The sequence below is a fragment of the Corvus brachyrhynchos genome, unplaced genomic scaffold, assembly GCF_000691975.1.
Source record: "Corvus brachyrhynchos isolate BGI_N302 unplaced genomic scaffold, ASM69197v1 scaffold297, whole genome shotgun sequence".
Lineage (NCBI taxonomy): Eukaryota > Metazoa > Chordata > Aves > Passeriformes > Corvidae > Corvus > Corvus brachyrhynchos.
The window spans coordinates 429,265-429,766 of NW_008239118.1; positions in this window are offsets into that span (position 1 = coordinate 429,265).

Sequence of the window (502 nt, forward strand, 5' to 3'; positions counted from 1 at the left end):
CAGATGGAGCTGATAAGCGAGGTAGGACCCGCGATAAGTAATCACCGTGTGCCGGCTTTATCAGCCGATGTCTTCTGCAGAACCAAAAATGTCACAGGCATGAGAACAGTCCAGTTTACTTTAGGTAAATGTTAAAAATCCTATTTAATGCCTTTTTTTGTTTCATGGCCTTGGTCGGTTGCTCCTTTTCTTAGGAGCCAGTGTCATAGAGCATCAGCAATGGGCAAGGCTGCATTACTGGGCTGTGGTTTCAGGGTATCAGCTATTAGGAGCACAAATACTGCTTTTATTTTTACAGGAGTGAATAGTAATTACAACAGCATTGCTTCCGGTTTTGTGGGGCTGAACACAAAGGATGATGTGTCAGTCTGTTTGTGGTGTAGAAGAAACTAACGTTAAAAACATCTTCTGCCTTGTGAATCTCACAGACAATGTTTCTTACCTGGTGTATTTTAGGGGCGCTGAGTCTGGATGACTGGCTGTAACGTTTAATTCTCATTGG